At 38.9% G+C, this 17,369-nt stretch overlaps 1 protein-coding gene and 1 long non-coding RNA gene across 2 annotated transcripts in view; one reads left to right on the plus strand and one right to left on the minus strand.

Moving 5' to 3' along the window:
• The window catches only part of KMT2C (lysine methyltransferase 2C), a 272,429-nt gene that overhangs the window by 128,947 nt on the left and 126,113 nt on the right, over nt 1–17,369 (minus strand). The window lies entirely within an intron of this gene.
• The window catches only part of LOC144229246 (uncharacterized), a 33,512-nt gene continuing 29,731 nt past the window's right edge, over nt 13,589–17,369 (plus strand). The window contains exon 1 of the long non-coding RNA XR_013334419.1: nt 13,589–13,879. This is a non-coding gene — a long non-coding RNA (uncharacterized LOC144229246). The remainder of the gene's footprint in view (nt 13,880–17,369) is intronic.

Below are 17,369 nucleotides of genomic sequence, written 5' to 3' on the forward strand. Positions count from 1 at the left end.
GTATTTCCTAACCCTGAAACATTAATAATTATGAATTCACAACATAAACTCAAAATATATCCACTCAAAAAAATTTTTTTNGGCGCCCCTCCACTCAAAAAATTTTTAATCAAAAGAAAAAAACATTATTTTTGAAATGGCTGAATAAGAAACATGTCAAAATCTTTGAGAAGTGGCAAATTTGGTAAAGAAAAAAATACAGCTTGGGGCACATGGGTAGCTCAGTCGGTTAAGCGTCCGACTTCAGCTTAGCTCATGATCTCATGGTTCGTGGGTTCGAGCCCCACGTCGGGCTCTGGGCTGACAGCTAGCTCAGAGCCTGGAGCCTGTTTCAGATTCTGTATCTCCCTCTCTCTCTGACCCTCCCCTGCTCTTGCTGTCTGTCTGTCTGTCTCTCTCTCTCTCAGAAATAAGTAAAACATTAAAAAATTTTTTAAAAAAAGAATAAACACAGCTTGAAAAATGCAAAACTCAAGACCAAAGAATAAAAAATAAATGAAGCCAAATTTTAAAACTGAAGCCAGTAAGAATGAACATATAATGCATGTGATTAGACATCTCAGGAAGTAAACCCACCCTAATGTCATGTTTAGGAAGATGTTATTAATGAGATTCAGGTCTCTATCAAAAGAATTAGTGTCTGCTTTAGAAAAATATGCTTAAAAGAGAACTGACTGAAATAGAAATCTATCAAAACATTTTATATACAAATTGGCTTAAAGTAATAAATATCTTAATTAGTGTTTGTTGTTGTTCTGGCCCAGGTAATTATTCTGGTTTGTACACTACCAAACATGCATTTCTGACTGAAACATCTGCTATAAACGAAAGAAAGAAATGAAGGAAGAAAGGAAAGGAGAGAGGGAGGGAGGGAGGAAGTGAATGAGAGAGAGAGAGAGAGAAATTAGATAACATTACAAAATCAAAATGTACATTACAAACGGACACTGCTATGAATGAGACTTTTCTCCTTCCAGTATCTTTCCCTTCTGACCCATCTTCCTCACTGCTACCACAATGGTCTTTCTAAGAGGGTCCCTGATACCTGTGGATCAGGTCCACAACACTGCAATATGTAGGCAAATGCCTGTGTTCCCCACTCTCGCCCCAAGATGTCTCACCCTAATCCAGAGACTTGTAAAGAAAATATGATGAAATATCATGCCAGCGATTATACTATTTTACATGGCAAACGGATTTTTGCAGATGTGATTAAGGCTGCTAATCAACTGATGCTGAATTAATCAAGGGAGAGATTAATCTATTCGAATTACACAATTCCTTTAAGAGCAGAGTTTTCTCCAGCTGGTGGCAGAAAGGAAAGTCAGAGAAACTCAAAGCAAGCAAAGGATTCGCTACATCACTGCTGTCTTTGAAGACAAAAGGAGCCACATGCAAGGTGCGGGAGTGGCGTCTAGGAGGTGACAGCAACCCCAGGCCAGTGGCCAATAAAGAAATGGTGACCTCAGTCCTACAACTGCACATAACTGAATTCTCCCTGCACCTGAATGAGTTCAGAAGACTGTTCTTCCTCGGGGCCCCTGAATAAGCACCTAGCCTGGTGGACATCTTGTTAGACCCCAACGAAAGAGCACCGTTGAACCTGCCAAGCCCCTGACCTACAGAAGTATGACCTCATAAACAGGGCAGTTTCAAGCCATTGAATTTATGGTGATACATTATACAGCAATAGCTCACAAGGCCGTGTGTGGTTAGGTCTCTGCCAAATCACTAATGTATTTTTAAGAAATTTTTTATATTACACTTACATTACACAATGGCTTTATTCAAAACTATGAAATAAAAGAGTAAATATTTTAAACTCCATCCTAGTAACGAAGCAGCAAAGCCGAAGAGAGATTCTCCTAAGAAGAGTGTTTCTGAGCCAACCATTCTGAGTATACAAATGTGCCCTCTATCAACTGGGTCAAGGAAATAGTAAATTCTCTAGTTGATAGCAACATACATAATAAATCAGAAGCCCTAAACAAATACCCATGATAGCTATAATCTTTAGCATAACCATAAACAAAAACATGAATAACTGTGAGTACATAAAACTTTTTAAACTTTTATATGGTGAAAACCATACATATCTCACACACACAAAAAATCAAGTGACAAAAAAAATTTTTTTAAATAACCTGCAATTTGAATTACAAATGTCTAGTATCCTGGATATATAAAAGTGAAGCTTATAAATTACAAAAATGAGTACAAGCTAAAAATAGACAATGACATGTTACAGAATCACAAAATTTAGGGAAGACATAAAGCTGGCCAATAAAACATAACCAGGCCAAGCACTTTACAAGAAATACCTTATTCAAGTCTAAAAGCCACCATTTTAGGTAGGTACCATTCTGCTCATTTTACATATGAAGCAAAGAGATGTTAAATTCCTTGCCCACCCTTACAAAGCCAGGAAGAGAAAGAGGAATTGAACTCAAGGAGTTCCTAATTAGTTAGAATGTGAGTAATTAATGCAAATTCCATTAAATGACTGCAGTAACACACTGAATATTTTGTCTTGCTCATATCCTCACTCTCACTTAGGTTATAAAGAAAGAAGGTAGTCACTTTGGGATTTGAATTCCATAAAATATTAATCCTCACTGACTACCAAAAGAAATATACTGGAATGTACATAAAACACAATTCATGATACTCTCAAATTAAAAAGCCCGAGTGCCCAACAGTAAAATGCATAAATTACAGTACTCTGACAACAAAATACTACTATCCAGCAATGAGAATAAACTGAATGACAATTACAATTAACAATTTGGTGAATCTCACAAACATAATGATATGTAAAAAAAAAGAAAACAGTACTTATTGTATGAGCCCAATTATATAAAGTACAAAAACAGACAAGACAAATTTATAACGTTCTTAGTGATATTAATGCCTGGCTTTGGGGAGCTAAAAGCAGTGAGCAAAAGGAGGCATGAATGGAATTTCTGGGGCGTTATTACTAGTTTCTCGAACTGATCTCAGTTTATATGAATGATCTTCAGGGTGTTTTTAGAAATGCATGCCTATAATAAGTACATTTTGCTGTGTATGTATCATACTTCAGCAAAAAGATTTTGAGAATATTAAGAGAATTTTAGTAAGACTAAATTTTCAAGGGAAAATATTTGCCCTTTTATTTCTCACATGAAATTCCACATACTAGTACTCTGCCTGACATGTATGGACAGGTGGATTAATATTTATTCCTCTCCAGTAACCTGTAGTATATTCGGATATCAGCTAAGAAAATCCTACGGATGAATGCACTGTAAATCTAATTCTAACATATTTGTCCTTAGCATTTTCCACCCTCCCCCATCCAAAAAAAAAACCAAAACAGGAAAGAAAGGAAGGAAAAGGTACATATATCTACCACATAAACTATTATTTGGTTATTACTAACAGCACAAAATGAAGTAGTACATTATCAATCGCATAACAATAAGATTGTTTGACATTTAGGATATTTGAAACATTTTAATTTCAATCTAAGCTCGTTTAACATGATTATTAGAGTTAGTAAGATAGCACTGCATATTATAGAAAAGAGTAAAAACTTCTAAAAGAATTTAAAAGCTTTCATATGAGTATAACTAAACACAAACATGATTAATGTTAACTGACTGCATTTAAAGCATGTCCTTTAGGAACATAAGAACAGATCTATTTGCATGCTCTTGGATCCAAAGCTTTGATGTTGATTAGTAAATTTAGCCCACATTTAAAACTACTAGAAGGATGCCCACCTTCTTAAAAGATTCCAAGATAGTCTAAGAACATCTATTCTTATGAACAGTACACAGAATGAGGTTATCCAAATAGAAGTTATATTTATAAAAATTTAATAAATACATCCACACACAGAGTGAATACAAGTGAACCAGATTCTGGATGAATAAAACTCTTGTACCTGACTTTGGAGACCAAACTGTTTTCCACCTGTCTCACAGAGAAGTGACAGAGGAGACTTTCTCTACTGCCCACTGACGACATGCTAGTCACCAAGTATGCACGTTGGCAAACAGTACCAGCACAGAAGTAGTATCAGGTAAAATGTTAACATAAACTAAAATGCTTGTAGCAGCTGAATAATGCCTCAGGAGCGTTTTCACCATCACACAAGGAACTCCAAGTACGCTGCAGGCGGGCAACACGCAATGAAAATACTCCATCGCATTATTGATCTGCTAGCTTTGGATGTTTGAATTTCTTTTATATTACTGATTTATTTATTTTTAGTAATCTCTATAGCCAATGAGGGCCTCAAACCCGCAACCCCGAGCCAAGAGTTGCACGCAGCTCTGACTGAACCAGCCAGGCACCCCATTTGGATTTCTTTTAAGTTGACAGGCAAAATTAAACAATAATTTTCCTCTTACTTTTAGTAATTTTTTCAGCTAGAGAAAAAATTAAATTTGAAAAAGAAGATACAATTACAGATTAGATAACGGAATGAAAAATTTTAGGGGCGCTTTAGTGGCTCAGTCAGATGAGTGTCTGACTTCAGTTCAGGTTATGATCTCAGTCTGTGGGTTTGAGTCCCGCATCAGGCTCTGTGTTGGCGGTGCAGAGCCTGCTTGAGATTCTTCTCTCTCTGCCTCTCCCCCACTTGTGCACGCACGCATGCTCTCTCTCTCTCTCTCTCTCTCTCTCAAAATAAACTTAAAAATCATTTTAAGATATAAAAAACACTACTGAATGAAACTGAAAAATATCCATATGAACGCATAATTTTGAAAAATATCTTTCCTATGTGTGGTTTATTTTTGACCAGGAATCAAGATAATTCAGGGGAATGACAGTCTTTTAGAATAAGATGCCAGGACAACTGAATACCCATATGGAAAACAAAGAACCTTGAACCTTATGTCATCCACATAATTTAACTACAAAATGAATGAATAACCTTAAGGTATCTTTGGAATATGCAATGATATTTTTATATAAAGCATACCAGGCATAATCCATGAAACAAAACATTTACAAATGGACAAATGACATGCTTCAGCAAAATTAAACCCTCTGCTCTTGAAAAAACACTAAAAAATGAAAACAAGCTGCAAATGAGGCAAAATTATTTACAAAATACATCTCTAACAAATGATTTCTATGAAGAATATGTGAAGAACTCTTTTAACTCAATGAGAATCAGTTGGAAAAAGGGATGCAAAAGATTTGAGCAGACACTTCCCAGAAGAGATTTTATGAAATGACAAGTAAGTACATAAAATGACAAGGAATGTTCAATGTCACCACCCATCAGGAAGTACAAAAATCAAGCCCACAATGAAATATCATTAAACACCAACCAGAATGGCTGAAATTTAGAAACACTGACAATAACCAGTCCCAGAAAAATGGAGAACAAATGAAATTCTCTCACATCTTATGGACGAAACAGAAAAGTATGCAGATACTTTTGAAGAAACTGTCAAACTGTCGTCCAAAGTTAAACAGATACTTTCCAAGAAATCAGCAATTTTAGTTCTAATTATTTCCACAAGAAACAAAAAGATACATCATGTTGCATAAATGTTCATAGTAGCTTTAGAAATAATAGCCGCGCTGAGGAAGAAATCTTTTAGCTGGTGAATGATGAATCTCAAAACCACTGTGTTAAGAACAAAAGCCAGACAGAAAATATTTCATACCGTATGATCCCATTCATATATCAATCTGGAAAAGGCAAAACTACAGGAAGAGGAACAAATCAGTGACTGCCAGGAGCTAGAGTGACAGGAGGCGACAGACCACAGGGTCGTAAGAGAACACTCTGGGATGTAGGAAAGAGACGATAGTTTGATTATGATGACAGTTACATACATGATTGTATATACCTATCAAAATATATTCAACTGTAACCTTAAAGGGCTGACTTATATTGTATGTAAAATATACCTTAAAAGAATGACTCTCACACAGAAAACCTCCAAATTTATTGGGTAATAAATGGCAGACAGACTAGTATCAGAGTAACTTTCTTAAGAATAAAATTTGTAAAATCTCAATTAGGCATGAAGTCTAACTACTGGAAGTCACTGGTGAACAACCCAAAGCAAGACGGAACGGAAGGACATTTGATGCTTGGAAGGAACACACCATTGGCTAAGATTTGTGTTTAGATGTATTTTGACCTAAGGATATTTCCTCATGAGCACAGAAAGGGGGTGTGTGGAATGAGACCTCAAACGGAAAGCTTCAGTCTTACTGATGCGAGAAGTCCCACACTTAGCCCCTTCACAGAGGGACTCCGAGCAGCTCAGGGAAAGCAACACCTGAACTGTGAAGAGAACTCAGCAGAGATTTCTGATGCCACATTTCTGATGCTGAGAGACAGGGGAATTATAAAGGGAAAACCCAATGGAAAGCCTACAATTATGAACTTAGGTAATTTAAATAAACATGTTAATGGATGGGTTTAACAAGAGATTGGATATGACAGAAAAAAATTATCAGTGACCTTGAAATTAAATGGATCATTTATCCATTCTGAGGAAAATAAAATGATTGAAAAAGAAGTTAAGAGACCCTCAGTCACCAGTGGGATGAAATCAAATGTACTAACATGCATGTAATTGAAGCTGCAGGGAAAAGGAGACAGAAAATGGGACAGAAAAAGAATAAGAAACAAAGGTCAAACTTTTTACAAAGTTGGTGAAAAAAAAATCAACTTACACTTTTAGAAGCTCAGCAAACCCCAAGCAGGAAGAATACAAAGAAAATCACACCATAGTCAGACTGCTAAAAACCAAGGATAAAGAGAAAATCCTGAAAGCACCGAGAGGATAATCAGAACATTATACTCATAGGAGCAACGCTACTAACAACGCCTCACTTCCCACTGGGAACACAGGAAGACAGGAAATAATGCAGAAACTCTATTAAATGCTCCAAGGAGAACACATCAACCCAGAACTATATATTCAAGGGGAAAAAGTCTTATAAACTGAATGCAGGCTTCCACCTCCAGACAAAATGAAGAGATTCACCTACATTTCACACACAGTACAACCACAGACCTTGAACATGACACATAAGACAAACACAAGAAGATGTTAAAAGCTAGAGAGAAGGGACACCTGGGTGGCTCAGTTTGTTGAGCGTCTGACTCTTGATTTTAGCTCAGGTCATGATGCCAGGGTCGTGGGATCGAGCCCTGAGTGGGGCTCTGCGCTGAGCACGGAGCCTGCTTAAGATTCTCTCTCTCTTCCTTTGCCCCTCTCCCTCTCTCTCTGTCCCTCAAATTAAGAAAAAAAAAAAAAAGTAAAGAGAAGAGAGCAGCCCACCTAGGACCTCAGGCACTGAAGAATGAAAACACATAACTTCCCTAGGTTTACATTCTGATTTGAATACAGAAAGGGAGGTGCTAAAAAGAAGCCAAGAACCAGAATCACTAACAGGTACATGACAAAAAGAACCAAGAAATGCCTGCTGTCTCTACCCGACAGAGTGGGAAAGTGGCAGCCTAGCAAGACACAAAACAGTTAGATGATAACCAATCTCTTCGAGCCAAAAGAAACCCAAGTCCTCCATCCATCAGCAAAAGCCAATGAGAACCCAGACACCCCCTCTCCCCATCAGACAGGGCAGAATCACAGAAGGCTCAATTGAGAACCAGGAACCCACTGGACAGGAACAAGGCCCCCTCCTTCCATCGTATCAGTGGAGAGAAGGCGGGGAACCTGGAGCTGAACACCCACACTGTGGTAGTGAGGCATCCCTAACCCCGTCCCTTCCCACTGGGGTGGTGGTGGCGGGGGACACCTACTGGAGAATCAGAACCTAAAGCACTGCCCATGGCTAACATGCCCACCCTCCACCCCACGGGAGTGTCAGTGGGGACCTACGGAAAAGCAAGAAACCTCTAAGCCAGGGTGATCTCAGCATAGCACAGAGGACGGTCTATCAACTTCCACTCTGGTGCAGTATTTCCTAGAGGCCCCTCCCCCACAACCTCTGGAGGAACTTCCCACACGCCTGAGAGTAACAAAGTGGTGCTGCCCCTTGTTTTTTACCTAAAAGCACGGGTTCAGAGCAAACCTGCTTCAGATAAAAGGGGGCGGAGTGTTAAATATGACACAGAGTTTCATCACAGAATACCATAAACATAAACGGTTAAATCGAAAAAATAACTTGTCACACTATAGTAGAAACCATTGCAACACGAATGAAAAAAGACCATCAGTAAATGTGAACATGTATGTGAAGACATGTATGTTACACTTATTTCCCCAACACTTCAGAGTATACGTTATAAAACTGCTTCACCAAGAAATTATGAACAAGTTGGATGCAAATTTTTAAAAATACAAAGTTTCAACAAAGAAACAGTCTTGGCAAAGAAATACAAGACATCATGAAAAACAAATGGCAACTTTAGAACTGAAAACTACACGTATGAACACAAATAAAGAAGTGAAGGGGCTGAACAGCGAAACAGAGATTCCCCAAATTGAACAAGGGAGAAAACGGACTGACAATGACTTAAAGTGACATTTTCACCATAAAGTAACTTTTTACTACATATTTGGTCTACATCTGGACTTTCTATTCTCTTCCAGCAATCTGTTTATGAATCTAATGAAAGAGTTGTAATTGTAGCTTTCCAGTATGATTTTAACATCTATAAGGGCTGCTGCCCCTTCATTTTAAGGATGTTTACAGCTGTTTTTCTTTTTTTATACTGAAATTTACATTAAGTCGGGGCACCTGGGTGGCTTAGTCGGTTAAGCGTCCAACTTTCACTTAGGTCATGATCTCGTGGTTCGTGGGTTCGAGCCCCGCGTAGGGCTCTGTGCTGACTGCCAGCTCAGAGCCTGGAGCCTGTTTCAGTCTGTGACTCCCTCTCCCTCTGACCCTCCCCTGCTCACCCTCTCTCTCTCTCTCCTAGAAATAAATAAAAATATTTTTTAAAAATTTACATTAAGTCAAGAGAAGTGCTTTTAGTCTCTTTGCTTCTTCTATTGTGAAACATCACACATATAGAAAAGTATATTGTTATAATGTAAGGAATTATTTTTATATGCATTTTTAAGTTCATTTATTTTTGAGAGAGAGGGAGCACGCACGTGCACGCACAGGAAGAGGAGGGGCAGAGAGAGAGGAGGAGGAGCCAGAGAATTGAAACAGGCTCCAGACTCCAAGCTGTCAGCAAAGAGCCTGACACGGGGCTCAAACGAACTAACTGTGAGATCATGACCTAAGTCGAAGTTGGAACACTTAACCAACTGAGCCAAGGCGCCCCAATGTAAGGGATTATTAATAGAGCATCCGTGTATCATCACATGGGGTAACTAACATTAGGAATCCAGCCGGTAAAAACCATTCATATGATTATTCCAAACCCCTCCCCATAGGTAAGCACTATTATGGATTTTATAGTTACTAAGCTTTTGCTTTTCCTTAGATGTTGTAATTAGTTACTTGTATTTCTCTAAATAGTATAATTTACATTTGTTTGTTTTGAACTGCATTTATTTTTTGTGACTTAGCTTCAACTCAGTGTACCTTTGTGAGATGTATGTTTGATTTCTGTAGCTGTAGTTCATGCTTTTTCATTGGATGCATACATCACAATCTAATTACCAAGAAATGTACATGGCTTCCAGTTTGCAACTATCATTGAAAAAAATTTTTAGAGGGGCACCTGGGTGGCTCAGTCGGTTAAGCGTCCGACTTCGGCTCAGGTCATGATCTCATGGTTCATGGGTTCGAGCCCCGCGTCGGGCTCTGTGCTGACAGCCAGCTCAGTCAGAGCCTGGAGCCTGTTTCCAATTGTGTGTCTCCCTCTCTCTCTGACCCTCCCCTGCTCACACTGTCTCTCTCTCAGAAATAAATTAAAAAACGTTAAAAAAAACTTTTTTTAATTTTTAGTACTACCCTATATATTCTCATACATGTATCCTGACATATATGTGCAAATATTTTTTTAATGTTTTTATTTATTTCTGAGAGAGAGAGAGAGAGAGACAGTGTGAGCAGGAGAAGGTCAGAGAGAGAGGGAGACACAGAATCGGAAGCAGGCTCCAGGCTCTGAGCTGTCAGCACAGAGCCTGATACGGGGCTCAAACCCACAAAACGTGAGATCATGACCTGAGCCGAAGTCGGACGCTTAACCAACTGAGCCCCCCAGGCGCCCCTGTGCAAATATTTTTCTAAGGAGGGTTCTCTAAGGTCTACAGACCTCTGAAGTGAATACATTCCTGATTGTCAAGGGACCCATGAGGCCAAGGCTATGTTCATATAAAGACAGCGTTTACCATTTTCACTGTGTTGGTATTTGCATGTGGTACCAATGGGGGGGATAAAACTTCGGGTGCCTCTGCAGCCACCAAGGCAGTGCCACCACCCTGTACTCGCAGTCCTCACATTCCCAACCAGCTCCACAACTGCAGTAAAAATAAACATTGTGGTTTCAGAGTACCGCTGATAAAGGGGCGCCTAGGGGGCTTGGTCAGTTAAGAGTCTGACTCCTGATTTCTGCTCAGGTCATGATCTCACAGTTTGTGACATTGAGCCCCGCGTTGGGCTCTGTGCTGGCAGCATGGGCCTGCTTGGATTATCTCCCCCCACCTCACCCTCACCACCTCTGCCCCTCCCCTGCACGCACATGTGCTCCCTCTCTCTCTCTCTCTCTCTAATACATTTTTTAAAAATTTAAAAAAAGAATTATCACTGATAAAGCAGTAAAATTATTAAATTTCAAAATCTCAATCCATAAATACATAACCTTAAATGTTTGTGTGACAAAATGGGAAGGAAAGCATCAAGGCACCCTGCTGCACTAAAGTATGAAGGCTTTCTGGAGGAAAGGCACTGCTGTGGTCATCTGATTGGTAATGAAATGCCCTCTTTTTTCATGACACACAATTTTTACCGGCAAAGAAAACTGATAATGATTACTCAGGCTTGATTATTTGAAAAACTATTTCTTCAAGAATGGATACAGTGAGGCTACCACTCGAAGGAAAACAACTGAGGATATTTATAGCCAATGACAACATTTTAAAAACATATACCCACCATAGCAAGCTTGACTCCTTCCCAATACCTAGACTTTTCTAAGCAAATGAGGGTTACAATAACAAATGTGAATTCTGTTATTTATTAAAATGTATCAGCAAACCTTTTCTGAAAAGGGCCAGACAGCAAACATTTTAGGGACATCTTTGTAGAATAAGAAGCAAAATCAAGGATATGATGTTAGTACTTATCTACCAAGAGAGAACACAAACTTTCACAAAATTTGTATAACTATGGTTACTATTCACATATAGTAACAACTGAGTGTGACNTTCATAAACCGTGAGATCATGACCTGAGCCAAAACCAAGAGTCGGAGACGCTTAGCCGACTGAGCCACCCAGGTGCCCCTGCATATCCATCTTTGAAAACGTCTTTTCACACAGAGGTACTGTCAAATACTGGTATCGATACAGAAGCATATAATTTTATCTCAGCATATTCATCTTTGAGAAGCGTTTATTAAAAAAGCATTTATGAAAGTTTATTAAAGTTTCTTGATCTTTGCTTTTAACATGCCATTATACTGCAGAATAATCACTTGAAATAAAAGGAGAGGTTGAAGCTCCTTAATTACATAGTTAAATGGATTTTGAAATTTGAATATTTTGTGTTTGCCTTGAGGTCCAAAAACTGCTACTGAACTGTAGTTTGAGCTTGGAAAAAATATTTCTGCACCAAAATTATGTGAGAATGGAGATGTTTCTTATTATTTTAAATGTTGATGGCATGAAAAAGTGTATGAAGTAGCCTGACATTACTTCTGATTCAAACAATAGTAACCATTATAGAAATGACTTTCCCACAATGTCAGTTTCACATAAAAGTAGGGCTTTGCCTTATAATTTTAGGGTGAACTCATCAGGAAATACTATCCATTCTGCAGCAAAAGATAACTTCCAAATCCATTAAGTATTTGACCACAGGCAAATCTTCTTAATCAGAAAAAAATGAATCTCAATCCTAAATTCAAAAATTTGCAATAGAAGTTTACCACTGCTAAGTCATCAGACTGCTGCATGGTGGGGCATTTCAGTATTTTCAGCAGCTGTTTCTAACAAAAATTCCTAGAATTCAGATGTGGACATTCACAAGAGCTAATGAAACTCCCCATTAACACTATTGTTTTAATAAACCACAACAGATTAAATGTGAAGTACCTGCTGATGAATAAATATAACATGTACAGGTTTTAAACACCATTATGTTTTAACAAGTTTGTAAGTCTGTCCAACTAAACCCTTTTTCTGCTCCATACTTCTTTTTACCACTGTTAATTGTAACACATCTTAGCAGATTCCACTTCAGGTGGTACTGACAAAGTGCCTTCTCAACTTCCTTTCTCTGTAATTGTTTTATGCAGACAATTCATAAAGCCTAAATCTTCCATCATTTCAAACTCAGCATCGATCCCCAGAATAAACAACTGAGCAGTACTGTAACATCTACTGACAGACACATCAAGAACCTAAGAAAACCAACAGAAATCATCTGCCTTATTTTTAATTTATTTTAATGTTTTTTAATTTATTTCTGAGAGAGAGACAGTGTGAGCAGGGGAGGGTCAGAGAAAGAGGGAGACACAGAATTGGAAACAGGCTCCAAGCTCTGAGCTGGCTTTCAGCACAAGGCCTGACATGGGGCTCGAACCCACAAACCATGAGATCATGACCTGAGCCGAAGTCGGACGCTTAACCGACTAAGCCATCCAGGTGCCCCTCATCTGCCTTATTTTTAAAATGACTATTCTGACTTTCGCCTAGGTCATGATCTCGTGGTTCGTGGGTTCGAGCCCCGCATCGGGCTCTGTGCTGACTGCCAGTCCAGAGCTTGGAGCCTGTTTCAGAGTCTGTGACTCCCTCTCTCTCTGACCCTCCCTGCTCATGCTGTCTCTCTCTCTCTCTCTCTCCTAGAAATAAATAAAACATTAAAAAAAAAATTTTTTTTAATGACTATTGTTATTTCTCATACTATTTTTAACTTTTAAAACTATTTTTGCTGGGGTGCCTAGGTGGCTCAGTCAGTTAAGTGGCCGACTTCCACTCAGGTCATGGTCTCTCAGTCTCTGTGCAACAGGCTCTGTGCTGACAGCTAGCTCGGAGCCTGGAGCTGCTTTGGATTCTGTGTCTCCCTTTCTCTCTGCCCCTCCCCTGCTCGCACTCTGTCTCTATCTTTCTCTCTCAAAAATAAACAAACATTAAAAAAAAAATATTTTTGTGGAAAGGCTAAGTTTATTTTCTGTGCACACACTTCTTTGACTGCTGTCGTCAAACATGATTTTAATTAACTCACCTCAAATAAATGGTCTTCTATGCTTGGCTAACAATTGGGCCACTCAGAAACTTCTTTAGTTTAAGCCTCATTTTCCTTTTTCACATTTGTTAAGAATTCCTGCTGTGAGGACACAGTCCTAATTTACTATCTTTTCCAATCATTACTTTTCTGTGAGTTAGGGGTAGTGTGATGAGTGCTTGGTCTGGAATGTTGACATACATTGCATTCCCTTCGCTTGGCTACAGTGTCCCAGCATGATAAATACAATGCTTTGTCACCTAATTTGACAACAACAGAACTTATTCCATTATGCCTCAAAAGCACTACCTATGAAGCACTCTTTTCTTCTTATCATGCTTTCTCTTGTCTTATCATGCTAAGGATGTACCAGTTATAAAAGAAACAAATGAGACGCTGGGACAATACATGCCGCAACCAAACACGATGAACCATACGTAACCGTGACACTGACTGGTCCCGGTCCACAGCAGGGCAAACCCTACGTGCTCTGCGCAGCAACAGCTCAGCTCTGCCAGTGCGGTGCGACACAAGCCACAGGTGACAGGCAAGTTAATAACCCTTTACTTATGAACACAAAACTTGGAATTTCATATGTTGTAAAAGATATATTTTTTTTAACTGTTTAAAAATGTATCTACTATCTTGGCTTGTGGGCCACAGAAACACAGGCGTAGGCGGGAGCGGATCCACAGGCCGTAATGCGCTAACCTCTGGTGCAGCCGTCAGGCTCCCAAATCAAAGTCCTAAATCCACTTTGGTCTCCCCTACTCTGTAGACCAGCCGGACTCTCTTCTCAGTTTTCCAGTCTCACACCCGGCCTTCTCTGAGGCCTTCTCTGAAGGGGATAAACGCACCTAGGGGAAAAGTAAACATCAGGCTGGCCTCAGGGCTTCCTCCTTCCTTCCAAGCTCTCATCTCACTCCCTCAAGTCCTCACCTGACAGTCCTCTAATGCTTTTTAATACTTCTTTGAAAAAAATGTTTTATCCAACTCTTCTAGTTCTCAGCAGGAGAAGTTCCCCTGCTCTACATGGAGGCGGAAGTAATATCTGCTCTACCAGATAGGCAACAGTATCCATGGTGGTGTGATAGTGTCACTAGGATATATTAATATGCAAATGAATTAAAATAGAGAGCTCAGAAACAATCTGCACATACTGAACATGTACTAGATGACAGTTATATATCAAATGCTTGGAATAAAGAAAAGCGGTTTCAATAGATAATGGAGTAACAATTGGCTCTCCATGTGTGAGAGAAAGATACTGTATTACACAACACATAAAAATCAAAAAAATGACTAAATATTAGAGCAAAACTACAGAAATGAACTTTTGAAATATATTTTCAAGAACACATTAGAAAGGTGCCTGGGTGGCTCAATTAAGCACCCAACTTGGGCTCACATTATGATCTCACGGTTCACGAGTTCAAGCCCCGCATCGGGCTCTGTGCTGACAATTTGGGAGCCTGGAACCTGCTTCAGATTCTGTGTCTCCCTCTCTCTCTGCCCCACCTTCACTCATGCTCTCTCTTTCTCTCAAAAATAAATAAAAACATTAAAAAAAACTGTTTTTAAAGAACATGTTAGAAGCTACTGCAGTGTTTTAATTTTTGAAGTAATTAGCATGGTTCAAAATTCAAAACTTTTTAATTTTTTTTTTTAATTTTTTAAAATGTTTTATTTAGTTTTGAGAGAGAGAGAGAGAGAGAGACAGACTGAGCAGGGGAGGGTCAGAGGGAGAGGGAGACACAGAATCCGAAGACAGGCTCCAGGCTCTGAGCTGTCAGCACAGAGCCTGATGCAGGGCTGGAACCCACGAACTGTGAGATCATGACCTGAGCCGAAGTCGGATGCTTAACCGACTGAGCCACCCAGGTGCCCCCAAAATTCAAAACTTTCTAACAGGGTGCAGAATGGAAAGTGGCCCTGTATAGAGAGCCACATAGGAGAATTTCCCTAGAGCCAAAGAATTTTACCAGCTTCCTATGTAGCCTTCAAAAGATATTTCTGTATATGTAAGTTCAGGTTATTTTCCACCCCCAACCCCACACTTTACATCAAAGATACTCTTTATAATATCAAAGAATACCACTCGCCCCCATCACAAGGGTAAATCCATTTTCTTTAAATCAAACTTAATTTTTTAAAAAAAAGATTAAAAAGAAATTATGACTTTTGCAGAGAAAAAAACTCAGGTCAAGGACATCGTCACTGAATGGGCCTTCCAAATTTAACTATCTTCTACGAAACAAGCATATCAAACTCTTAATTTCCTAAAACAGAAGTTTCCTGTTTGCTCTTAGCTCCCTACAACTTAATTCCTAAAAAAAAATTTAAGAATCAAGTTGGCAGGGCATAAGGACACAAATACATCAGTTTTTAGGTCTAAATATACTTAACAGCATTCCAAGGTCAAATCTTAGATTTTCTTGCTGTATCCATACTTTGCACTTAGTATTCTATCAAAATAATCCATAGTTGATCTTTGATGACTTCTTTATAGCTTTGCATTTTAGACTGAAGAGATAATTTCGCACTGTCCAAAATGAAGAAACTGGGTAGAGAGACGTAGCGTGACTTGTTGAGTAAGTCACATGACATTAGTTAACAATGTCAGATACAATAAGTCAAGATTCCTGATTCTTGCCCATTAAATAATTATGTTTTGTTTTGTTTTTTGATAGCATGAGTGGGGTGGGGCAGAGGGAAGGAGGGAGGAAATGAGGGAGAGAGGGAGAGAGAGAGGAGGAAAGGGAGAGGGAGAGAAAGAGAGACAGAGAGAGAGAGAGAGAGAGTCAGAGAAGCCCAAGTGGGATCCACAGTCAGCACAGAGCCTGACACAAGGCTTGATCTCACAACTGTTAAATCATAATTTGAGCTAAAACAAAGAGTTGAACTTTCAACTGACTAAGCCACCCAGGTGCCCCCATAATAATTATGTTTTTATTTAGAAAATACCTTGAGAAAACCTTATAATACAAAACCACACCTGAAACCATTGGCCATACGTCATTAAATCTATTAATGCAGACTCCATCATTCCTAGTAAGTTCCCTATAACTTTTATTCTATGTCATATCCATCTTTTTCCTGGACTTCTTTCTTTGAACATTTTGACCAAAGGGTCAATCGTCCACCTTCTTTTCGCAGTTTGATTTGTCATCACTGCTAGTTAGGAAAACTGTCTAGGATTCCAACCCTGACACTTAGTCCCAAAGATGTTTCATGGGGTTTAAGGCTCAGCATCTCCAAAACAAAACTCCTGATCTTCCCACATGCTCAGACTTGAAACTAGAGATATTTCCAACTCTTCTATCATCAAATATAACTCATTCTATCTTTAAAACATCCTGTCTTTAGGGGCATCTGAGCAGCTCAATTGGTTAAGCATCCGACTTCGGCTCAGGTCATGATCTTATGGTTTGTGAGTTCAAGCCCCACGTTGGGCTCTGTGCTGACAGCTCAGGGCCTGGAGCCTGCTTCAGATTCTGTATTCCCCCCCTCAGGCCCTCCCCTGCTCACACTCTTTCTCTCTCAAAAATAAATAAAAACATTTTTAAAATTCTGTCTTTATATTTTATACATAATACCTAAATTCAGAAACTTAACATTCACTGACCTTTAATTACAGGACTAATCCTAGACATTTTTGTCTTCAAATAAACCTCACCAACTTAACAAAAGGCTGGGACGGTTAAGATCTGTTAAAACTGCTCTTCTTCTTAGAAAACTTCATTAATGAAATTTATCAGCTTGGCATGCAAAACTAAGACATCTTTTTTATTCCCCACTAATTTCCCACTCTACTTATTTATTCTCCAGTCATTCTCATACATGTGACATTCTTCCAGAATCCACATGCCCCAAAACTATGTTCACAATAAGCCTCAGTCTATATTCCCTAGGTTAATCAACTGGATAAACTTATCCATCTTCCAAACATTAATCTTTCCTACTTTTAAAATATTTTCAGGCTCCCTCAATCGAAATATGTTTCAAATATTTTTAGTTAACAACAAAACATTCATTCC

Source organism: Crocuta crocuta, unplaced genomic scaffold (assembly GCF_008692635.1).
Source record: "Crocuta crocuta isolate KB4526 unplaced genomic scaffold, BGI_CrCroc_1.0 scaffold408, whole genome shotgun sequence".
Lineage (NCBI taxonomy): Eukaryota > Metazoa > Chordata > Mammalia > Carnivora > Hyaenidae > Crocuta > Crocuta crocuta.